This window comes from Vicugna pacos, chromosome 10, assembly GCF_048564905.1.
Source record: "Vicugna pacos chromosome 10, VicPac4, whole genome shotgun sequence".
Classification (NCBI taxonomy): Eukaryota; Metazoa; Chordata; class Mammalia; order Artiodactyla; family Camelidae; genus Vicugna; species Vicugna pacos.
In genome coordinates, this window is record NC_132996.1 from 57024484 (window position 1) to 57050595 (window position 26112).

Consider the following 26112-nt stretch of genomic DNA (forward strand, 5'->3'; position numbering starts at 1 on the left):
TTTCTTTTCCTATAAATAAACATTTTAAAATATATTATGGTTTATTCTTTTTTAATATAAGCATATATAATAAGTATACTTTAGGTTATACTTTAATAGAAGTGTACATATTAATAACCCCTCTTTCTTAAACAACCAGATCTGTAGAGTGTATAAGAGTTATCTATTTCTGTGTAACCACCCCAAACAGGGTGGATTGAAATAGCAGTCATGTATTTGTTCATGCTGGTTGTTGGCTTGACCTCTCTTTCCATGTGGTATCTCGTCTATAAGGAGTTTAGTTTGGATTTGTAACACAGCAGCCCAAGGGTAGCAAGCAAGAGTAGACGTTATAATGCCTTCTGAGACTTAGGCCGACAAGTTTCACAACATCTATTACAGTTTATTGGTTTAAGCCACTTCCAAGACAAGTCCAGATTCACGAAGTAGAAAAATAAATTCTACTTCTTGATGGGAATAGCCACAAAGGTACATTGTGCAGAGCATCCATATTTTAGGAAGAAATTGTTGTGACCATCTGATCTGTTCTCAAGACCTTCTTCCTGTCTCTGTCTGAAAAAGTTTCAGTAAAGTAACTCATTAGGAAAAGGGAGTGATACACGTCATGGGCTCCAGTCAATTTAATTATATTAGCAACTAGTCTGCCTTTTGAGAAAGGAAACACAGAAGACGTGTGGAAAAAGGGGTAGAGGTTCCAATGAGAGTGTATTTATTTGCTTCCTACCCAGAAATTCAATTGTGTTCTTTCAAACATAGCTCCAATTTTATACAACTGTCCCCCTTATCCCCATGAGACTAAGGGAGGTGACTTTGTTTCTAGCTATCTTGAGTTAATCAGTGAATAGCATCCTTATGGTAACTGTTTCTCAGCTAGTGACCCAATCACACCTTAGGGAAGTGTGTACATCTAATTCCTGGCAGAGCGGTTTCTCTCTTGCTGGACATGAAAAAGAATCCCTTTGGGCACAGATTTTCTGCAAAGTATTTAAAGATCATAAAGGTGACCAGCCTTAGAGGAAGCCAATACTGAGGGTAGAAAATTGGAAAGACAATAAGAACAGGCACTTTGATGACATTATAAAGTCTCTATTCCTTTCCACCTGGCGCCTGCCCTGCTGGACTTCCTCTTACACAAGATTTCTACATGCTTGTTACTTAAAACGGGTTCAGATTCTTTTTGTTATTTAACATTGGAATTTGCAAACACTTGTATGGGGATTTGAGTTTAGAAAATTATTTTCATATTCACAATATATAACATCGATGCCACCTCATCAGCCTACCACCAGTGAGAAGGGTTCTACAGGTCTCAATGCTACTTGAAAGAATCTGAGGCTCAGCGAATGTTAGTAAAACAAAATGAGACAATGAATAAAACAGTGTGTTAGACCCAGTCCAGAGCTTAGAGTAGAGGTTTGATGAATGTTAATCTTAGGAAGATACTCCCAGTTTTCAAGAGTCTTACTACAACATTCCTAGCCCCAAACCTCACTACTGAAAATCTGCAGATTCATAACTTCCAGTTCTATTTCTTTCTCATTATGCCACAGTGCTCATAGTTAGTATTCATCCCAGCAATCCTTCAATGAGATCAAAGTTTTGAAGAGAGCAATGTTTTGAGGCAAGGAGAAGTATTTTTTGGACATTAGAAAATCCCCCTAGAAAGGTAGACCTAGAAAAAGATCCTCCATGGGCAGCATGAGGGTAATATGTGTATAGGTACGAAGAAGACAGTAAAAGTGACCTAAAAGGAAGCAGAAAGGATGACAGACTGAGAGCAGTGAAAAATCTTGAAAGGAGCACTGGTTTTGGAACAAGCAGCCTGATCTGGAATCACAGATATCTCCTGGATATTATCTCTTCAAGACAATATCCTAATGAATAACACAAAGGTAACAATACAACCTAGAAGGGCCCAAATGATTAAATAACACAATATCTATAGGATCCCTAGCACAGGCTGTTTCATGTCTGGTGCGCCACAAGTGCTAGTTTACAGACATACTCTAGTAAGACTGAACCCAAGCATTTTGAGTTCTGTCTAGAAGATGTATGTGTGTGCGTGTGCGTGCGTGTGTGTGTGTGTGTGTGTAGGGGTGGGTTTTCATTTTACAACCAGAGGTAGTTCTCCTGCTTTTTTTTACAGACAGTCTTGACTTCAACTTTGGGGCAACACTTCCTTTATCTTCTATGAAAAGGAAGGTTTTATTTCTTAGTTTGTTGATATCATAGCAAAACGAAACAAAGCAAAAGGAAGGGAAAGAAGAAATTTGAGATAATGGATAGCTAAACTATACTGCATAATACATTTCTTTTTTGGAAAGAAAGAATAGGCTATTTTTCCCCCAAGTGTGAGTTAAACTGTTCTCTTCCAAAAAAACATGTGAATTCTTGGGAGATGAGCATGAGCTAGCTATTACTACTCAGGGGAGATTGGCATAGAGACGTGCTGATGGCAGGAAGCGCTCAGAGGCACAGTCTTACCTCATGATGTTAAGGAATCTGGCAGAGAAACCTGAAGCCCAATCTGACTTCATATCTCAGGCTTTGGGAAATGTCTCGAGCTTGTAATATGCTATTCAAATGTCCTGGACAAAGACTTGTTCTTTGGGTAAGGGGAGTTGTTTTGATAGATAGTGAACTTTCTGTAGACCATCATGGACATATTTAGGAAGAGTATGAAGACTCAGAACTGAAATCCTCTACACCAGATAACTTTAAAAGCATTTCCATTTGTTCACGCTTTTGTCCACTCAATAAACATTTACTGAGTAGCTACTCAGTACCAATCAGCATTCAGGTGTTTGGAACATAGTAGTGCAGAAACTCTGCTTAGGGAGCGTTCACGCTAGTTGGAGAGATGGACAATAAACAAGCAAAAACAATACATAAGCAGGTTTAAATCATTATGTGATTTAATCATTTAAAAATAATTAATTAAAAATAAATGCACATAATAATCATTAGTGTGAAAATAGTATTTCCTATGATCAAGGAAGAACCCTCTGAAAAGGGGGACATCTGAGCTGATGTTTAAATACTACTAAGAGGCAGAGTATGGCCCCAGTAAAGATGACCACAGCCTCAACTCTGGAACCTATGAATACATTACCTTACATGGCAAAGGGAAGTTGTAGATGTGACCTTGAAATGGGGAGATTATCTTGATGATCCATGGGGGCCTAATCTAATCACTGAGTCCAAACGTGGGAGAGGAAGACAGGACAGTGGGCCAGACAGGTGTGGCATGGGAAGAACTGGACACACTGTTGCTGGCTTTGAAGATGGAGGAAAGAGATCAGGAGTAAAGAAGTGCAGTGTGGCTTCTAAGGGCTGGGAATGGATGTCAGCTAAACAGGGGCCTCGGCCTACCGTCCCAGGAACTGAATTCTGCCAGTAACCCTAGTGAGCAGAAAATAGATTCCCCTCTAGAGCCTGCAGGAAGGACTGCAGCCCTGCTGACCACCTGACTTTAGTTCCATGAGACTCATACGCGACTTCTGACTTACAGAACTGTAAGATCATAAATGTGTGCAGCTTTATGCCACGAAGCATTATTACAGCAACGACAGAAAACTAACACCCATACAGACAAGCGAGCCCACATTCCAGACTGTGGATGCACAGTAATGCACAAGCCCTAGCTTCGCTGAGGTGGATAGTGACAATCAGGACAGATTTTGGCAATATTTAGACACTTTTCGGAACGCTGAGATGCACTTGAAGAAGGAAACTTGGTAAAGATACCTAATGCCTCACAGTCAATTCAGGTACAGGTTTAGACTATTAGGAATTGGAGATAAACAGAGGAACTACCACGGAAACTTCTGAAATCTAGGTATCTGGGTGTCATCGGTAATTCTTTACAGATGGAATTCACACCACGTCTCTCAGACAAGAGTCTGCTGCTCGGCAACCCCCGGAGTTCCAGGGTAGAGATCTTATCAGTAACAAGGAACCAGCCTGCAGAGTCTGTCTGCAAGAGCATGTGATAAAAGGGGATGGCTGGAGGCCTCACTCCACCAGGGCAGCGGCGCAGCTGTGTGATCGCAAGCAGGGCGGGCATCTGACAACGAGTGGAGACTGAGCAGAGGAGGGATGACCCTGGCTGAGCAGAAGAGGGCTGTTTACGATCCGGAAAGAGCTTTTCTTTTTGCAAGAGAAGGGAGAGCATGTCTCAGGGAAGATGCCATTAATTTTTTTCATAGGGGACACCGACCCAGGCATTTTAACCATGTTTCAGAAGCAACCTCTCTGTTTTTTTCCATTTTACTGTGTTTCATTTCAACTTTTCTCTTTTTCTCTAAATTGTGTAACGCATTGCAAACATGTCCCAGGAAAAGAGAAGCCTATACTCTGGCTTGCACCTGTGTGCTGCCCCTTCCCTGCTTTTACAAACTACAAACTTCACATCAGCTGTCTGGGAAATGGCCGAAGTGAAAAGCAATTTGCAAGAGGGAGCATCCTGGCTGTCATTATTAACGGGGCGTAAAGGCAGATTGGACTTGTGTAGGGGATTGGAGAGGGAAATAAGTGGACATTGGAAATGATAAGAAGCAGGTGTGGACACTGCTTCTTGAGGAGGGAGCTAAGATAAGCAGAGAGAAATGCAGACATTAATGCTTCCTATGCATCCTGGTGTGGATTCGGGGTGAAGGCTGAGAGATCCAGCTGAGATGGCAGTCCTACTGTTGTGAAGCCTGGGTGTGGATGCCTGCGTGGCTACTTTTTATCTGTATGATCTCAGCGATTAATGTAACCCACTGCATCTTAGCTTTTGTCTTCTGCACCTAATTGGGGATATTGTGATGATTACATATTACACATATAATGCCAGGTACTTAAATGTTCTTGGTAAACATTAGTAAATGGTATTACTGTTTCTGATACGTATTTTTAAAGGCCAGCTAAGTTCTAAATGACTTTTAGATACTTTGCTACAACTGGGAAGTGAGTAGGAACACACACCTCTCCTTAGAGGAGACACATTATGGAATCAACAAATGCTAGATCTGAAAGACATTTTGGGGGACCACTGTATCCTGTCCCCTTAACTGACAGGTAAGGAAACTGAAGCTCAGAATGCTTTGTGATTTGTTCGAGTTCACAAAGCCAATAGGGCACCTGAAGGCTGTGCTGTCTCCCTCTCACTCACTGTGGCTGTCTAGACAGTGATGGTTTTTATACATAATTTGAAACCATTGCCTCCTCTGATGCGTAAGACCAAGACCATGGAAATCACATACACAGTCCCACATACCATCAGCTCACGCTGCATTTTACCCCTGCCATCATTACAACTTCTGTGTGGAGAATAGCCTCTGCCTATCTCCCATTTCTTCATATTTTTCACGTTCTCAGGAAGACAGCTGTGGACCTCCTGAGTCATCAGTTCTGGTGGAATCATCTGATTCCAATAGCTTCAATATTTTTAGGAGGAAAAAGATATGTGACTATTTAGAGGTTAACAAAGTATCTCTAAACAACCCACAGGTAGTTTTGCTTTTTTCACAACACAATGTTGTGAACCTTTTGAATTCCACTACCTACCCCAGTTTTTCACAGGCTCCACTATTCCTCTTCTTAGACTCAATTTTATCCACACGTTGACTTATTATTGTGTCCGACTGGACACTGTAGGTTTTATTTAGTGACTCCTGGTATGCACATGCTTTTTCTAATTAAAAAATTATGTACTTCCAATAAAGCTTTCCATTTAGACATTCCCATTGCATTAAGAAGAAGCTTTTATATAATTTCTGATGTTAAACTTCTGAATTTAAATAAAGATGGCTTTCTTTACCAGGGCATAATAGTTTAATTTGTCATCCTGGTCAGAGTTATAAACATTAATATGTGTTGCTGGGAAAGTATCGTGTAGATGTGGTTAACATCTCCAATCAGTACACTTCCAGGGGAAAAAAAAAAGATTGCCTCGATTATGTGGGAGGGCCTCACACAATCAATGGAAAGGCCTTAAGAGCAAAATAGAGGTTTTCTGAGGAAGAAGAAATTTTGCCTCAACACTGAGTTTCCAGCCTAAGTTTCCAGCCTGTGGGACTGCCCTATTTAAATACTGCCAGTCCCCATAACTGTGTAAGCCAATTCTTTGAAATAAATATCTTTATATATAGATTAAAATCTATGTAAATATATATACCAACATATATTATTATATAATATATAATGTGTGTGTGTGTGTGTGTGTGTATGTTAAATATATCCTGTGGGTCTGTTTCTCTGGAAAACCCTGTCAATTCCAAGGTACAGTAAAATAGTAGCCAATGGTCCATGGGAGATTTTACTTAATGTTTTAAATAAGGTAATGCTAGCTGCTAGAACAGCTGGACCATGAATTTCTATAGCTTAACCCATTAGATGATTGTTTCTCACTCACATAATGAAAATCTAATAGGTGGGGGTGGGAAGAAGATATCCAGCATACCAAAAGCTTGAAAACTATGTGACATCCAAGTTTATCTGGACATCAACATCCAGCCAGTTGACGGGGGAAGAAATAGAATGGAGGGCCCAGTGAAAAGTTTTCTGAGCCAGATCACTTCTATACATTCCATTGACCAGGACTTGGTCATGTGGCTGTACCTAACTACAAGGAAACATGAGCTAGCTTTTTCCCAGGAGAAACTGAATGTGTGCTCCATAAACAGTAAGACATTCTCGGTCACACAAAGTCATTATTAGAGAAGCTTCTTGGAAAACACCATACATTGTTGCTAGGACTACCTTCTTTGTTAAAAAAAATTGTGACTAATTTGTTATGTATTATGGTCGCAGTACAGGAACAAATATAGAAAATGGAAAAAAAACCCCACAATGAGATGACAAAGAAAGCAAAGTTTGAGGCAGGAGACAATTTAAAACAGCAATTAGAATCTAATTAAATCCAAAGTTTGGTATCATTATCAGAAGTGAGGACACAGCTAATTATGCTGAAAGCAAGTTTCAGTTCATGTTATGGTCATTCATAAGGGAATCTTTTCTTCCCAGCAGAAAACACTAATTTTGAAAACCACTTAAAAGATCCTCAATAATGGATGGGATGTATGTGTGTGCATTTTAATCTCTTTATCCATATTGTCCATGTGGTATTTAGTCTTTGTACTTAAATCAACAGTAATTGTTTGTGGTAGCATGAGAAATTTTTGCCTCATTGATTTTCCATAGCACTGAAATGTCACATTAGCTCAAGGTGAAAAGCTAATAGGATGTGAATAATGATAATAATAATCAGAATGATAATAGAAAGAATCATACACCTGAATGTACATTAAAATCCTCTATTACATCCCAGGGCTCTGGTGACATTTTAAACCCCAGGAGAAGAGAGAGAAAATGATTTGTTAACACCGTTCTCTCTAGAAGCCCACTGCAACCATAACTGCACATTTTGGCACAGATGGTAATTTGCAGAATGAATGAATGAGACTAAAGACATGGGTCCCACCTAGTGTGCACCACCCCCCTGAATTTTACTCAGTTTCCAGGTACAGTTCATAATGTTCAATCTTCCACATTCCTATCTAAGATACCTATACTCATAGTAGAAGAGATATCTCCAAACAGGCATTTGGAATTTGTGATATGCACACGGTTATTGAGTAAATTCACTGGAGTTAGATATGGCTTGGAATCCCAGGGAGACCAGTTATCACCCAGATACCCAGAATATTCACTGAGTCTCAGAAATGTTTGCACATGGAAACTAGTTTATGCTACTGATATTAAAAAAAACCCAAAAAACAAAAACTGAAAGCAAGAGTCTCAGATCCTCTGACCCCACATAAGCAACTAGTATCCTACTCTGCTTTTTTGGTATTCTAATTCCCTGCTGGTACTTGCAGATTCATAATTATAAACAAATTAATTTGTTATTCCAGCAAGTTGCTTCAGAACCCCCCCCCTCAAATTCAGTTTAATTCCACTGTGATATCCTTCCATGGAATTCTAAGCTTCTACTTTACATAGCTCTCTGTCACATCATTATTTAATGGATTTTTAAAGTAATTTTTTAATGTCTGTCTTCCCCTAATTCTGTGTCTCCATGACCCAGAAGAGAGCTAAAGTCAGTGGCACTCAGTGGATGTTCTAGGACTGACCTGAGAGTGCCCCATTCTTCAGAGCTGACCATGGTTCTGCTTTCAGAAGACTGAATTTTACCTTAGTATTTCATTCTAGAATCTGCAGCTATCCACTTCCAATCCATCTTTCCCCAATATCCATCCAATTGATCTCATAACCCTTGACTATGTTTTCACTTGTTCAGACCACACCAGTCTCTTTTAATTCTTCACCACATTGTTCATTACTACCTATAAGTCCTCACTCACGCCATTGGGCTTGGTATTATCAGGCTTACATTATAATGGGAGTAGGCGTAACATCTCTAACTGCTCCTGTTGATTCCAGCTGTTCTTAAAGATTTCTGGGCATTGAAATGAGACAATAATGAGATGTCCCTAAAATGTTTTTTTTTAAGAAAAAGAAGTATAACTTTTCAGAAACAACTATAAACTTAACCCAAGATGCATGATAATTGGGACACACAATTACCTTAAGTGGAAGGAAAAATTCCCAGACAAAATCAAGACTTGGTGCTAATAAAACTAAAGGAGCTGAGCATATATAAAAGTCATGTTTAGAAATAAATTCTTAGCCATGTTTTACAAACACTGATTCAGACCCTGATCAACAGGGAGGGTTTTAAATGAAGTAACTAATCTTACTGAGGATCTCTGATCTTCAGAGACAGTATATCACAGAGAACGGTTTTAACATTAAACTATTCAGTCTTACAACTAACTTTATTATGAATTCATACTCATCAAGCTGCTTCTGATTATTATTTTTTAACAAAGAGATGAGACCATGTCTTATTTATCCAAAAAATTAACCAATAATTTTCAATTTGATAAACATACTTTAGTCTCTTGTGAGCTTATTCAGAATGAATTAGTCTCCCTGAATCAGTCGAATCTAGCTGCACTGACAAGTTCAAAGCTGAGGAATCTTGTGTACTAGTGTATTGCTCAGGGTTTCCAGAGAAACAGAACCAATAAAAGATGTAGATAAATGATAGACAGATAGATAGATAGATAATCTTATATCTATTTACTTATATGCATATATATCTTGAAAGAGATGATAACATATTGTCTTACATGATTCTGGAGGCTGAGAAGCCACATGATCTGCCATCTGCAAGCTGGAGACCCAGGAAAGCCAGTGGTAGAATTCTAAGGCCTGAGAGCTGGAGAGCTGATGGTGGAGTACAGATTCGAGTCCAGGTCTGAAGGCCTGAGAACCAGGAACCCTGAGGGCAGAAGGTTGGTGTTTCAGTTTGAGAAGTCAGGTAGAGAGCAAATTCAAACCTCCTCCACCTTCTTGTTCTATTCTGACCCCCAGCATCAGTATTGGATGAGACTCACATTGAGGAGGACCATCTGCTTTACTCAGGATACACATTCAAATGCTCATCTCTTCCAGAAACACCCTCACAGACACATCCAGAAATAATGTTTAAACAGCTATTTGGGCACCTCATGGCCCAGTCAAGTTGCCGTATAAATTAACTACCACACTTGGAGTGACTTGTACTTTGTATGACTTCTACTTCTAAGGTAATGTCTGTCTGTTAGATTTCTCTCTCTTTTTTTTTTAATTGAAGTACCTTCAGTTATAATGTGTCAGTTTCTGGTATACAGCACAATGTCCCAGTCATGCATATGCATACATATATTCAATTTCATATTCTTTTCCATTAAAGGTTATTACAAAATATTGAACATAGTTCCCTGTGCTCTACAGAAGAAACTTCAAAAAATCAATTTTTATATATACTGGCTAACATTTGTAAATCTCAAATTCCCAAATTTATTCGTTCCCACCCCCTTTCCCTGGTAACCATGATTGTTTACTATGTCTACAAGTCTGTTTCTGTTTGTTCTGTTTGTAGATGAGTTCATAGTGTCCTTTTTTTTTTTTTAAACATTCCACATATTAGCAACATCTTATGGTATTTTTCTTTCTCTTTCTGGCTTACTTCACTTAGAATGATGCTATTGGATTTTTTGAAGACCAATCAGGCAACTTTCCCTGGACATATTCTAACATCTCAACCTCTACATTATCTTTCTATCAGAATTACATAAAATTCATTTCCCCCTTGGAGCTCTTTGTGACTGACCCTGGCCCACACCACAGTCATTTTGGGATAGAGCACTGTTTGTCCATACCAGCAAAAGAGTGCATGACAGTAGTTTGTTGCCATGTAAAATGATGATGATGATTCTTGGGATTATGTAATACCAACATGGTATGAATACTCATTAACTGTAAACTCTATTTGCTATTGCCATACACTGTAATCATCATGATTTATAATCTCTCCAGAAATTACCGAAATAGAATGAGCTCTCTCTTCCAGGATTTCACAGGTCAGAGATAATTCTGAAATCCTGAAATCATCTCTTTTATATGATAAGCCCTTTGAGAGTTAAGGGAGACCCATATCAGGCATAGTTCTACAGGGACCAGTGGATTCCAGTGACACATCCGATAATGGAACCAAACAGAGATGGAGAGCAAACAGGAAAGTTAATTCCTAATGTCAGAAAGCAACTGTATATGCTAATTATAAAATATTGTATGCAATTATTCAAATGTATGTGAGTGTGATGATTATCCATCATGTACTGAAAATTGTTTCCTTTCCACAGAATTCTTTTCTCCCTAGATATTTCCCACAGATGCAGGGGCCCACAACTACCACTTACCAAGTATAATACTATCTTAAATTGACCTTTAAAGTGCTAGCCAGGGTCAGAAATGATTGGCCATTTGAGTGCTATGGACTCCAGTGCAATAAAAAAGCTGTTGGGTTTTATGTGTTATAAATCCTCTGATCGAAGTTTGGAAACTTTTAATTGAATAGTTCTGATAAAGCAGTAAATAATAACACTTGAGGTGAAAAGGGAGTGCTTTCTGATTTAATCTTTAAGGATCTATTACCATTCACTCCCCATCTTCCTTTAACCAACTGTGAACCCTTAGCTAGCAGTTTTTCCTGACCAATTTCCTTGAGCTTCTGTATCCTCACCTGTAAAACAGGAAGGATTCCACTCCTTGATAAATCTTAAGATAAATTATTCAAAGGAACCACACTGAATAATGAACATGAGTGTTGTAAAACATATAGCAAATATGTAAAGACACATAACAATGAAGTCCCATAGAAACTTAAGTTCTTACCAATTTATATTCTATATATAAACATAGAACTAGGAATCTGAAAATTGCTGAAAAAAGACTTCGTGAAATTGATATTTGAGTTAATTTTTATTTTTATTTTTTCCTTCCTTAGTTCTGAATAGAGATAAAAATACTATGTGATGAAATAAAAGGAAAAGCACAGGTGAGAAAAAGTGAACACTGTAATCTAAAGAAAATGGATTTAGACTGTGAGTTAGAACTGCTTCTGGTTCCAATTCCCCTGTGTGACTCTTTGGCCTCATTTTTCCCCACTTTCAAATACATACTTCTCATTTCTTTGATGAAGTTACTATGTGAGAAACTGAAGTTATCTACTTAAACTCTGGAGTACTGGCAGAGGATGGAAGACCAGGGGAAATCTCATTTTTCAAGGAGAGATGAAGAGATGATACAGAAAATAGAACAAATTAGTTATCAGTAGCACCATCCATTTACAAAGGTCCTTAGAGTTTATACAGAGCATCTTTTACAATCTTCATAACCACCTGTGAGGTGGGTAGAATTACCTTTTCTTAAGGAAAAGGAAATTGAAGTTCAAAATGTTTATACAAGACCAAGGATACACAGAGCTAATAAATGGTAGCCTTGGATAGAATAATTCTTACTTCAGTGCTCTCAATGGCTGGCAGTCAGAATCTTTAAGTTGTGCCATTTTTAAAGATAAAATAAATCCGGAGTTAAAAGACACATAGATCATGATCAAAGGATTAAGCACCAAAAGACCTAGACATCTTTCCCCAAATTAAAAGAAGCTGGCAAGGAGTTAAGTGAGTGAGTGTGTGTACGTGTGTGTGTGTATAAACAACTAAGCAAGATTAGAAACAAATTTTCATTATAGAAGCAATCAGACTACCACCTAAATAGGATGGTTTACAAATGCTTCTGCCCAGAACAGGAGGATAAACCACAAAAGTTACCAGTTTAAGTTAGTAATTAAGAGCACAGCCTGAAACCAGACTTCTTGAGTTTAAATCTCACCTCTACAACTTATGGCTGTGTGACAAGCAAGTTATTTAATCCCTCTGTGCCTCAGTTTCTCCTCCCTAAAGTTGGAAAAATAATTGTACCTGCTCATTGTAGGTACTGAAATAATACAGCAAGTGTAAAGCTCTTAAAATGGTGCCTAGCACTCAAAAAACAAAGATGCAGTGCACAGGAGAAGTGTAAGATTCAAAGATACCCAATACAGGTAAGCAAATCGGCTTCTGCGAGGATCATAGCTATAGACACTCAAGTAATAGTTGTTTCTTGCGGGATTGATTAAAATGAAAAGAGATCAAACAGTTTACTTTTTATGTTTGTATTGTTTTTAAACTGCTATGGAGTTATTCTTATATTATTCACCAGATATTCTTTGAAGTGTTCTTCTAACTATAATCCACTCTGCATCAACTTTATTTTTTTCTCCTTTTCCTCGGGCTCTTTGAGTCTTCCCCCTTGGTTCACATGAGTCAAAAGGATTAGAAACAGAGTAGGTAAAATAGAAAGGAAACGCTCTCACAGAAATCTGCAAGACATCTATCTCTTAACCCAGATGTCGGGGTTTAATTGATAGCTACAGATTATAATTTATTTCTATTATCACTATCATTATTATTTGATAGTGATATACTTCTTTTACAACTTGCAATGGTAATCACATACATTGTTTTCATTTTTCTCAACAAACCTGAGACGGTAGACAATACAGGTTTCAGCCATTTTTACAGTCTAAAGGAAATGAATCTTTGGTGGCAGAATTTTAGGCTTAGTAACAAGGAGTGGGAGAGTTAATTCCGGGATGTAATATACAGGAGAAGTTTTACTTATTTACTAGTAACAAGTGTCTACTTCTTTTTTGCTTCCACTCTCTGGGAACTGCTTGGGAAGAGAGTCAGGAAGAAAAGGCACTGATTGGATATCAGTCTCTTCTGATAAATATCAATCCCAAACTCTTTCCTTCCTGCCTCCAGTGGTCTCATTTTGAGGAGGTATTTGCTCAGCTCTAGGTATTGCCATTATCTTTACACTCTAACTGTCCACTACCAGAACTTCAGGAAGACTTGCCAGAAGTGTGTGTGTGTGTGTGTCCGTGTGTGTGTGTGTGTGTCCGTGTGTATGTGTCTGTGTGTGTGTGTGTCCGTGTGTGTGTGCGCGCACGCATTAAAGAGATGGCAAATGGAGGGAACAATCCTGACTACTTCCCCCTCCTCCTGTGAGAGACAACGTCTGCTCTTGAGAACAAGTATCCAGACTATTTGACAAGCTTGTTATCTGCTTCTCTATCTCCTCCCCAGCTCCCAATTCCTCATCTAGCATTAGCTAAGCTTCTGACTCCAAGCTCCTGGTGAGAAAAAAAAAAGGCTAGAATTTTGTGGGACACATATTAGGTTATTTGAGGGTTCGTGGAAGCTTCTCTTTTAGTAGATCCCCAACACTGGTGATCCTGAAAAGAAATGATTCCTCTTTCTCTCCATGCCACACAGGGTCTACTTCATTTTCTGCCTACCTTCCCTCTTTCAGGTGCAGCTGCTCATTTAGGGGACTCCCAAGGGGCCTTAAGCTCTGCTGCCTTTCACAGTATCCTTTCTATCCAGAGAAAACTCCTGTGTCCTTGCCAAGTAGTGGGAACACAGGCTGCTCAGGCCCTTTTTTCTTACTTCTCTTTCTCTCTCTCTCATGCAAGCAAACACACACACACACACACACACACACACACACACACACACACACAGCCACTCACTGGCAATACCAGGAAAGACTACCAATTTAGCTCAGAAGCTTTGGGGAAAGGTCTATGAGCTGGGTCACAAGACAGATCTAATATCTCTGTCCCCTTACTCACTACGAATCACCCACAGAGAGGGATAAATGCTTCCAAAACTGTGTTTTCCCTAAGAAAATAACTTCTTTCTTTGACTTTTGACTATCTATTTTCACCTTTTGTTTGCAGTAATTGCCAGTCTCATTTGGCTCCACTGGAGCATGTAGACAGAGAGACACTGTGGATCAGTCTCTCTCAGGCAGGAAATTCCCTCCTCTTTAATCTCCTTCTGTTTAGTCAACAGAAAGGACCAACTCATCCTGCATTTTTAAGGCAGGAAAAGCTCTCCATCATCCCTCTGCCTCTAATATACATCCTGACACTGCATCTGTCTATCTATTTATACATTTCTGTCTACCCATCTACACATCTAAGCATCTATCTTTTCTTCAAGGGTTTCACTTTTCCATGTGTTGTATTGGAATATAGGGCTCACAGCCTCAGTCTTTGAAAGCTCAGGACATTACCATCTTATAATACTGCATCCAGGCCATATAATTTCTAAAGTTTTGAAATTTCTGCATTTAATTTAAAGCTAGTGGTTTTTGAGATAGTGGGAATTGTCTGATTTCAAAATTTCCCAACAATTTCTCCATAAAACTCACGACATCAATGAAAGTAATATGCTTTTCCCATTAGAAGATTAAAAAAAAAACTGCCTTTAAATTAATTGTAAGTGAATTTAAAAATTCCAGCAGGGTTCCTACCCACTACTGCAAGCCTATAGATGTGGAGTATGGGATAGAAGAGGCTTGAGGGACTTAATGAAGAGAAGTATGGAGGACACAGAAAAAGCACAGACAAAATTACCTAAGAAAGTGAAAGTCCAGTATTCAATGCCAATACAGGAACCACAGTTCAGAACGTGGTGGTTCACAGTATTGGCTATGGTAAAAGAGCTTGGCAAGTGGTGGTGACCACATAAAAGTACTGCGTTCAGGAGGTAACCGGATACATAGAGGATGGGTGGTACTCCTTAGCAATGAGGCAGTGAAAGGAAATAAGGAACAAAGTAGGGGGAATTAAATATCTTACAAACAAAGGAGAAATAAGGCACATCAACTTCTTCTTCCCCTGGCTCCCACTATCAACCCCACCCTGCACAGAAACTGCACAGAAGGGGACACAAAGGAGAGTAGAGAGAATTCTTGAACTAGGAGCATTGTTTACAAAATAAATAAAAATAGCAAACAAACAAACTGACCATATTCATACAAAATTACAAAAATCAAAACAGAAAAGATGAATCAAAGCATTTCGGCTGGTGAAATTTCTCCCTTCCTCCTCAAAACAAAAACAAAAACAAAAAACCCCACAAAGACCTCGAACCTGAGAAAACTATAATCCTACATTCAAAAGTGAATTGAAAACCTCAGCAGACATTTGGAAATGTGAATATGAAACTCTGAATTAGAAATATACTGACACCAAACGCTGGCAAGAATGTGGATCAACAGGACGTCTCATTCAGTGCTGGAGAGAATGCAAAAAAATGCAGCCAGCCATTTCAGAAGACAGTTTGATAGTTTCTTCCAAAACTAAACATAGACTTACCATAAATTTAATCATCTTGCTGCTAGATATTTACCCAACGGAGCTGAACACTTACGTCCACACAAAAACCTTAACAGGAATATTTATATCGGTTTTGTTCATAATTGCCAAAATTTGGAAGTACTCAAGATGCACTTCAATAGGTGAATGGGTAACAAACTGTTGTACCTCAGTAAAATGGAATATTCTTCAACAATAAAAACAAATGAGCTAGCAAGTCATGAAAATAAATAGAGAGCCTTAAATGCACACTGCCAAGTGAAAGAAGCCAATCTGAAAAGGCTACAGGATGCATGGAAATTCTAGAAGAGGAAAACTAGAGACAGTAAAAATATCAGTGGTTGCCTGGAGTTCAGAGGGATGTGAGGGAGAATAATAGGTAGATACCAGGCATTTTTAAGGCAGTGAAACTATTTTGCATGATATTATAATGGTGGCTACATGATATTATGCACCTATGAAAACTCATAGAACTATTACACAAAGAGTGAGACTATGGACTTTAGTTAATAAAAATGAATCAACATTGGTTCATATTACAACAAATGTACCATATTAATGCAACATGTTAAAAAAGGGAGAACTAATGGGGAGGAGACGTGTTCATAGGAACCCTCTATACTTTCTGCCCAATTTTTCTATAATCTTAAAACCACTGTAAAAATTGAAGTCTATTACTAAAATATTATGCTGTACGCCAGAAACTGACACGTTGTAAACTGAGTATGCTTCAATAAAAAAATTAAAGTCTATTAAAAAGTAGGCAATTATCTGAATAGACAAATCACCAAAGAAGATATACAGACAGCAAGGAACCATATCAACTGATGTTCAACATCGTTTGTCACTGGAGAATTGCAAATTAAAACAATAATTAGATACCCAACTATACACCTATTAGGATGGTTAAGATCTGGAAAATTGACAATACCAATCCTGGAGAAGATGCTGAGCAACAGGAACCCTCACTCATTGCTGGTGGGAACGTAAAATGGCACAGCCAATGAGACAGACAATCTAGCTACTGATTACACAGCTAAATTTTGTCTTATCATCCAGCAATCTCACTCCTAGGTATCTACTCAACTTACTTAAAAACTAACGTCCATACAAAAATCTGCAATGTTTATAGTAACTTTATTCATAATTGCCCAAACTGGAAGTTTGGCAAGATATCCTTCAGTAGGTTAAAGAGTTTACAAGCTGGTACATCCATACAGTGTCATATTATTCATTGATAAGAAGAAATGAGTTATCAAGCTACGGAAGTCATTAATGAACCTTCAATGCACATTTCTAAGTGAAAGAAGTCAGTCTGAAAGGGCTACATATTTTATAAATCCAATTATAATACATTCTGAGAAAAGAAAAACTGAAAATATTAAAAAAAAAAAATCCCTAGTTGCTCTTAGGGTGCACCCTCAGGAGATTCCCGGGTAAAATCTGAAACTAGCTCCCACAGAAAAGGAGTAAGGAGAGGCAGACCACTCCAGATTAGCAGATGGCAGGTTTAATAAGCACAGGAACTTACGTATCAGGCTTGTCTCGGGGCGCTGTAAGACGGTTAAATCTCCTCACCCATCTGCCAGATTCTTAAAAATGTATATGGAAGTCTTAACCGGGTTCTGTCTGGGTCAAGATATATTCTCAGTAACGCCTTACTCTTTCAAGGATACATTACACAAACACATGTCAAATTTATATTTCAAAGCTGGAACAATTTGAACAACATAAATAATGATAATATTGAATTATATCTCATAAATTTAAAAATATTCCAGAGTCCATTCTGACTTAATAATTAAAGAGAGGAGAAAGGCAACATTTTGCTACAGTTGATTTTCAATTAATAAATGTAGAGGAACAGAGGGAAACAGAAAATAGTCGTCACATAAACATCACAGGATAATTGTAGACAAGATCCAAGAGAGCTGCTAAAATTAGCAGGCAGAAGTTTGAGGAGAAACAGGATAGCATCGTCTCGAAATATCTCCCTCATGATATTGATTACTATAAGGGAAAAATACTAACTTTGCAATGGAGAAACCTGCCAAAACCACCTTCACCAAGTGACCAAGGTCAGTATCACCAGTAATAACACATATCAACATAATGAATCCCATGATAGGATACACTGAAGATACAGCATCATTTCTGCAGTATTTTTGCTCAAAATGAGTACCTGCAGTCTGTACCATCATGAGAAAACATCAGACAAACCGAAATTGAAGGACATTTGATAAGATAACTGATCAAAATTACTGAACAAAGTGGGATTAGAGACAGATAGAAACTTTGTATCTCTGTAAGGCTAAAATTAGTTAAAACTAAAAAAATATAATACCTTGGTTGAAAGAATTAAATATGACAGTGTACCTAAAACATTCATGGTGGTGCCTGGCATAACTGCACACAAAAAAGTGAACAGCATCATCATTATTATCAGCATCATTATTATAATAAGATGGTGCTACAAAGAATTTTCCTGTTTATCTAGGTGGATAACAAATGCCATCGTGGAGGGTGACAGGGGTGTTTACAACCTTGTGAGCTCAGACCTGCTAGTTCTAGGGCCAGTCTCTTCGCCTCACATCTGCAGAGAAGCAGCATTCCAGCAGACCAGCGGTCACCTCCTCTTACTTGAAGATGGTTTAAAAAAGACTGGGAATGGGGAAAAGCTTATCATTTTTGAATAATGCAATATTCATGAAGAAATTTTACCTCTTCTCTTCACATTCCAGTTGGGGAAGAGTGGGGTCATGTGACTAGTTTTGCTCAAAACCAAGGGAATCACTTGTCAAATTTGGGAATGTCTGAAAAGAGGGGTGTTATGGGTTGAATCATGTTCCCCCACAAAAGGTATTTTAAGATCTTAACCCTGAGTACCTCAGAATGTGATCTTATTTGGGATAAAAGTTGTAGACGTAATTAGTTAAATCAGATGAGGTCATACTAGAGTAGGGTGAGCCCTGAATTTAATAAGTCCCTGTAAGAAGATATTGTGGAGACACACAGACAGAATGTGTGTGACAGCAGAGGCAGAGATTGGAGTTATGGAAGCCAAGAAATACCGGGGAACAACGGCCACCATCAGAAGCCAGGACAAGGCAGGGAAGGACTCTATTCAGAGTCTCGGAGGGATTGTGGCCCTATCAACACCTTGATTTTGAACTTCTAGTTTTGAGAACTGTGAGATAATAAAGTTTTGTTGCTTTAAGCCACCCAATTTGTAGTAAGGCAGAGCTAGGAAACTGACACAAAGGGGGAGGGGCAGATATCTAGAAGGCTGGAGTAGCTGGACTCGCCTGCCCAATGCTCCAGAGCAGGGGGAAGAGCCTTGACGGGGGGATGGCGTGGCAGGCTGGACAGGTGTAGAAGATGGAGTCTTCCCGAGGTGGGGCCACAGAGGGCAGGTGAGATTGGTGGGTGAGAGGAGGACCCCAGAGTGTGGGGCAAGGAGACATGCACAGCAAGGGAAGACGGCATGACACCATCCACATGACGCAGGGGCTGAGCTCACCAGGTAGCTCTGGGGTCTGGTGGGACTGCTTGGATTGGACTCCTCAACAGCCAGTCTCTTGAAACCACCAGTGGTCCACATCAAGTGCAGACTCAACAACGTAGAAAAGTAGTCCCAAGTTACTCAGGGAAAAAACTCATCTTGCATATTTTCCCCATTCTTTCCTCTCACCCCAATACTCAAGAGGTAACTGGAGTGAAGGAGGGCTGTGTGATGGAGAGCAGACTCCATACCTCACCCCCAGAGTAGGGTAGGAGAGGGGGAAGCATTCTTTCAGATATGAATTTGAAGTTTTAAAAGGAAAAGTTCTGAGCCTTGGAACTAAAATCAACCTATTTTAATAACCTAAAGAGACTAAAATGTTATGAAATTAGATGTCATGAAACGCACCTGCTCCCCTGTGGGAGAGACAGAGGTCAACAAAGGACTGTGGAGTGTTCTTATTGGAAACAATAAAACTGTTTGATATTTACACCCCAATAGGCCAAGACTCCCTAACTAAACTATACGTATAATAATAATAACAAAATAATATCATAGTATTTATCATTGTATCTTTCCATCTCATCAGCAAAATGTTCCTTATCTGTAAGTAAGAAAAGACTTCCTTTCCTATTTATCTGAGGACAAAGGTCCTTTTCATCGTAACATAGAACAAAGAGTTATTGATACGCAAAGGATTCCAAGGACTCAGTGAATTGGGCAAGGCTTATGGGTTCCTAAATGATGAACATTTTAGTAAGTGAATGGTGGAGGTGGGGAGGTGTCCAGGGAGCACTGTGCTTTGAAATATAATGAGTTTCTTTGGGGAGTAATTCATTAGGAAATGAGAAAGCAAATGCTCTGTCAAGAGGAAGCTTTCGAAACTATTACTCTGCTCTAATCAGCATGCTTGATTTTCTATTAAGAAACAAGAAAAAAATGTTTTCCCTGGCCAGGCAACTCTTTCAACAGGAGACTCTGTTGGTTTTTAATAAGGCAAAGTATTTAGAGGCCTAGAGACTGGTCCTATCTCAAGAGGTTTGTGGAATTTCAGAGTCAGGAAAATATGAAATGTTTTTAATTATTATAGAAGAGAAAGTTGCTAAACTTAGGTAATCAGCAATGTGTTACGCTTTAAAGCTAGGTGCGAGATCTTGGGAAAACACCTTTACCTCTCTAAGCTTCAATTTGTCCTCTAAATGAAAGTAACTGCATTTCTCACACAGAAGTATTTTTGAGTTTAAAATCACCCAGATAGAGTGCTTAGCAAAAAAGAGCTAATAAACAGGATTTCAACCCCAGCGTCTCTGATTACAAAATCCAAGTTCTTAATCTTTACCCTCTATTGCCTCTACTTTCACAGAGAATTGTCATGAAGATCACATATGAATGTAAGAATATAAATACAAATTTTAGAGTCTGCCAAGACAGATTCAGGACTTTACAATCAGAACTAAAGGTTCTGAGTAGTGATTTGAAGAAGAAAAGAAAGAGCTCCTTTAGAGTACAAAAGATACTTCTTTTGTTCACTGCTCTATCCCTGGCTCTATAATGCATAATGCTGGCTTATTATGTGTATTTGTTGAAAGGATGACACATAACCAAACACCTGCCAAAGGAAAGAACACATTTCACAAGTGCCTATTTGAAGATTAAGCCCTGTAAAAGGGGTAACATCATTATTCTTAAAGGTTTAGCACATATAAAAATTACCTATTCTTTAAGGAAACTTCTTTATAGATGTTGATATTTTTGAACTTGGCCTAATATGTAAATAATAAGGAAAAATCATTTTAGAAGATGTTATGACTTGACACAAAAAGTAATATATACTTTGAGAAAAGTTATTCAGTTATTTCTTATCTAATCAGATATATTAATTGAAAATGGAGTATAATTACACTCGACACAGGTGCTCTCCTTTTTTAAGACTCTAGCCAGACCCCTCTAAGCCCACTAAGGCTAGACCTCAATGTCTACTCTAGCAAGAATCTGGCTCAGTCAGTTTAGTGAGAATCCACTCATCCCATCCCTATCCCAATATCAGATCAAAGTCCTCATCCTTCGCCATCCCCCCCAGCTGAAATCTGGTCAGCCTGGACTGCCTTCCACAAGAATCCTATTAGATCTGTTTATCAAGAATCCCCTCTTACCCCAATGTTTCCTCTCAGTAACTTTCCATCCATGGGGCCTTCCGGCACCATTCTTGCTTCATATCTTGCCCCAGTCCTATTAACCTTTCAGTTGCTCAGATGTGCCATCCTTCCCATTTCAGGGCTTTATGTACATTGCTCCCTTCAACTAATCACTTCCTATGCAGCATCTTTCAGATTTCAGCATGGAGGTCACTTCCTCAGAGAATCATCTTCTAACATGTCAGATTAAATCAGGTCATCTTGCTATAAGTTCTTATGTACACTGGACATAAAAGCATTCAGCACAGTAATGATGTATTTTCATTTCCTTTTTTGTTTGTTTTTTTTCCCACCAGAATCTCAAGTTCCATGATGTAAATAATATACACATAAGCCACATTTTGCAAATTCCTTTACTCAACTGAAAGTGCAAAAAAAAAATCTAATATCCAGTCCAAAATTCTTGTTTATGCTGCCCATATTTCTCCTCTTCTTGCACTTTCTTCCTTCTCCATATTTTGTCTACCATTATTTTTAGTGTCTACAACATACCAGGCAGCAAGTGACACCACACACACCATCTCTAACTTTGAGAACACTAAGCCACTCAGAGGAATGATTACTTTCCCATTTGATGGATAAGCAAACTAAATCCTAGAAGTCTAATCACTTAAGCCAAGCAGTACAGAGAGTAGGTGCTGTAGCAGAATTTGGAACACAGATCTGTATAGCTTCAAGCCCATCATATCGTCTCTCCAACCTCCACACGCTGTATTGTCTCATCCAACGACAAGACACCCTCAGAGCATTACTATTGTACCACCTCTCCTGTGGGTGCATGCACTGTTACTTGCCTGTTGTGTTAGTGAGAGGTCACAAGAATGAAAGTTCCTGCACGGTAGGTAATACATCTGGCATTTCCTTCATACTTTCCTAAATCAGAAGGGCATCGTGCCAGATGTAGGTGCTTGATGCATATGTTACCAAAGAATCACAAACTGTGATAGCGGGAAGAAAACCCAGTAATCCGGTCTGGTCTCATTTTATAAATAAAAAACTTAGATTCAGATATGCTATCTTTCCAGCCCATGGACACCAGTAATTAAGTGGCAGAGAACTTAGGACTTAAAACCCTGAAGTTAAAATTTTCTATGGTACCTACCATGTTGCATGCCCCTCCCTGATTAGTGAATGAATGATAAGCTAAATGAACTGGTTTTTTAAATGAATGATATCAGTTATTATCAGACTAGCTAACCTTTTAAGGATCCCCAGTGATGAGTAGGTGACCTGTTCCCGATTAATGTAAAAGAGAGTTATAATCATGAAGGAAAAAGAGAGGACTAGAGCCAGAGGATCTCATTACTTTTCCCCAAACAACACGGCTTTTTATTGCCCATTTTCCAGCCAAAGAGCCTCTGAAACACGGCCCAACAGGCAGCCGTGCTTAACAAGCACTAGGAGAGACTAGTTCTGTCTGTCTTGGTACAAGCCCTTTACCCTCCCTGGAGTCACCCAAACTTGATTCTTGACTAAAACACTTCAAACAAGAAGACAGATTCTATTGTTTTTACTTCAAAGATCAATTTTACGGTTTTAAATTCAAAGCCCATTTTCATGGAAATTTATGAGACCAAAAATTCCCTACAACTAAATCAGTTTCTAGGTGATAGTGTCTGCTAAGGACACTCAGAATGTATTCTGTGTGTGGTTCATTGGGCCAAAAGCCAGCACTAAGCTCTTGGCCTTAATCCTAGTGCCCCTCCCACAGGCCAACACCTGGCACAAGGTGCAGGGTGGAGGCACCACTGGTGCTCAAGGCCTTGCATCTGTCATCTGCATTCCTGGGCCATATCCTTCACTTCTAGAGGGGTCACCAGCCTGCAAGCGACAGGATTCTAACGGCAACTCCTCAATTAGACTGGGGTGACTATTTCATTGAGTAACTAGGAGCTTAAGAGTCAAGGGAAGGTAATATGGATTATCTCATTAGAGTAAATAATTTAAGTTCCCAGCAGTACATGATAAAGGTACCAGGCTTTCTGATTTCCTCTCAGAAAAAAAGAATCATTTGAATTTTTATGTGTCCTGCAATGATTCTAACTAACCTGAAAGTGATATATACACACATATTTATACATCTAGAGGGATTTGTATAAATGCACATATATATATACACATATATAATTAGATTGAAATACATGTCTCTATCCTTTGAGAATACCAGAAATGATAAAATATATTTAAGCAATGCCACTGATTTGCATGGTAAAAAGAGAAAATGAACATTCTAAATGAATATATGGGGGAATGTTCAGTCTTACAAATAATCAAATTAATGCAAATTAAAACAATGAGGTTACGTTTCATTGCTATTGCATGAATGAGCTTTAAGTCACAACTGCCAGTGATAGTGAAGATGGTAAAGTTTACAAGCTCATGCAATTTGGGGTGCAACTGCAATGCAGGTCTATCACTTTCAAAGGCAATATATCAATGTATATTGATAGAAATCAAGGTATCTCAGTAATCCCATTCTCAGAAATTATTCCAGAGAAAGCATTCATTTAAGCCTTTTTTTCCCCTTTCAGTTAGGATTTTGACTGCAATATTGTCTGTAATACCTAAAAATTAGAAATGATTAAAATGTCCAGCATTATGGTGTGCCTACTCATTGGAATGTTCTAAAAATATTTTAAAACTTTTTAAAATTTGCAACATTATGTAAAGCATATATGACATAAAAGAGCAAAGTATGAAATTCTATGTTCATATTGATTACAACCACACAAAAATATATTTGCCTAAATTTTTGTATAAACATAACATCCTTTAACTAAACCTTGGGCACAGGAATGCTTTTTAAAATTTATGATTATTTTCTCAATTAAAATGGAAAAAAATAGACAGAGCCAGATTCTAACAGCAGGAAATAAAATTATTTTCTCTTTGTAGAGGGTGTGTATGTAGACATAAGGAGAATAGGTTTGGAAGTCAGCAGAACAGCTGAGTTTGTTGCAGCCCCTTCTCTTGGAAGCTGTGAGACTTTGGAAAAATAACTTACACTCTTAAAGTCCATTCACTCCTAGGTAAGATGGAGATAATCATTTCTTGTCGCCACAGAGATTCCATGAAATAAAATCTCTATCCCTTAGCAAACTTTCTGGCCTATCATAAATGTTCAGGAAATAATAGTTTTGGTTCGTTTCACCTTTCATACTGAGGCAGCAACCAGCTTTAGATCACAAAAAATACCATCCATTAAGACTTCTTGATGCCCGAATGTCTAAATAAAAAGTGAAAAACAAACAAAAGCCTATCAGGAATATATCTGACAAAATTATTTTCTTTTGAACCTTATTAAGACAACATATTTTTGTGCATGATTTTTTTTCCATTTTCTTTCAGGTACTTCGAACTTTGTGGAGTATCCAAGTTTTTTATTACAGAAATGCTCTTTATAAAATTAAACTTAAGTCCGTATCTACATTTGAAGAGGGGAACTGAAAATTACATCAGGTACGTTGATTTTTCTATGGACATAAAATATCTGAATAGCTGACATATTAATTATAAACAACTCTCCTTCTTTTCCCCACCTCGTATCTTATATTCCTATGTCTGCATCTGTACTTAGTCTCCTGAAAGAGTTAATCTCCCCTCTACCCTCAATCCCACCCAGTTCCACCTAATGAATGACCAGATTACTATTTTTTTTTTTTGTTCCCAGTGGAGTCTGGCCTATTTCATGTGGGCACAATAGACAGAGGTTCCAAAGGATCCCACTGATTTATGTATTATAGAGAGCTTCCAATACAAAAATCCAGAGAGACTGCTTTTAGATTTTCAAATATCCAGTTTTAACTTGAAAGCTGTGCGCATTTGCTCTAGGAGGACATAACAATGGCTCCCCAACATTGTTCCTCTTTTCAAAATAGCCACACTTGAAAGGAATTCAGTTTCTTTAGCAACAAAAGTATCCCAAGGACCAAGGTCCTCAGTGTTCACGTCTCAGAAAGACTCCATGTGAGAAGAGCCGCTGTAGTTTCTTTTGAACATTCTGTCATCGCCTCTCAGCCCACCTGGACCAGCACTGGGTAGAGAACAATGTTTCTAACTTAGGTCACGGGTTGAGACAGAAGAAAAATCACTGAGATTTATCATCTTCCCTTCATGATGTACCCTGGCAGCAAGATGACCCAGGTAGTTAAGAAGCATATTGCACGCACAACAATTTAATGAGATCTTGGAGGCTTCGGTCTCCAGTGAGCATTTCACTGGGAAATTTCTTTATTAGATGATTTTTATAGATAAGTCTTTCCTTGAATCCCAATGAGAGCTTACAACATCTTTGAGAAGTGAATGTGAACACAATCAGAACTTCCTCTAGTTCAAGTCCTATGGCTAATAAATAGAAAACTTTTTTCCATGAAGGGAGTTTCAGTTTTTCTTTACGGAGAATAAGTCAAAATATCTACCATCTGAGTTACTTATCTTCAATGAAGGATTCATTTTTTTAAAAATATGCACAATCCTATATGAGCTAATTACTACCTCCATTTCAAAGATGCCTTCATGAGATTCATGGAGTGGTTACCCTATCCATCTATCATTCATTCATTCATTCATTCAGCATATATTTACTGAGTGTCTACTATGAGCCAGATACTAATCTATTGAATCAAAAACATTAAAAAGAAAATGCCTTTGTGAAGCATCCACTCCAGAAAAAGGACAGAAAAATTTAAAAAAAGAACTGTAAAACACATAAATAATATTTATGTTAGTTGGAAGTACAGGTATTTGGCAAAAGAATATTCAAGCAGAGG

General features: G+C 38.3%; 1 long non-coding RNA gene across 12 annotated transcripts in view; it reads right to left on the minus strand.

Moving 5' to 3' along the window:
* Window positions 1–461: 461 nt before the first annotated feature.
* LOC140698773 (uncharacterized) overlaps window positions 462–26112 on the minus strand; it is a 548636-nt gene continuing 522985 nt past the window's right edge. For 10 of the 12 annotated variants that reach the window (XR_012076699.1, XR_012076697.1, XR_012076702.1 and 7 more), the window contains 2 exons: window positions 9180–9331; window positions 8186–8443 (listed from right to left, as the gene is read on the minus strand). This is a non-coding gene — a long non-coding RNA (uncharacterized lncRNA). Of the gene's footprint in view, window positions 553–8185; window positions 8444–9179; window positions 9332–26112 lie in introns of those variants that run through there. The other 2 variants (XR_012076705.1, XR_012076706.1) reach the window with 1 other exon arrangement.